The sequence below is a fragment of the Pundamilia nyererei genome, unplaced genomic scaffold, assembly GCF_000239375.1.
Source record: "Pundamilia nyererei isolate P.nyererei 1_Seehausen unplaced genomic scaffold, PunNye1.0 scaffold00282, whole genome shotgun sequence".
Classification (NCBI taxonomy): domain Eukaryota; kingdom Metazoa; phylum Chordata; class Actinopteri; order Cichliformes; family Cichlidae; genus Pundamilia; species Pundamilia nyererei.
In genome coordinates, this window is record NW_005187683.1 from 91,641 (window position 1) to 92,028 (window position 388).

The window sequence follows — 388 nt, forward strand, 5'->3', positions numbered from 1 at the left end:
TATGGATTAACTACCACTGGGGAGAACACAGGTGAGGTGTAAGGCTTGGATAAGTTTGAAACCTTTTTGTCCTCCGCAATGGGAGATCAAAATAAAAACAGGGATCACGTTAGCCGGCTCGAGATTTTATAAATTCTGCACTCAGCGTTGCAGGGTCACTGAAATGCAGCCAGATGCTGCTCATTTTGCATTTTTGCTGCTTTATCCCGACACACTTACACATAAATCCTGCTCCCTGTCTTTCTGTGTACCTGGCCTGGACCACCACACTTTGGTCTTCTGAACGCCCCCCACCCCTTTCCTTCTTTTACATAATGAGGCGGGCTACATGGATGAAGTGAAGAATCTGGCATCGTGGTGCCAGGACAACCACCTCCAGCTGAACGTC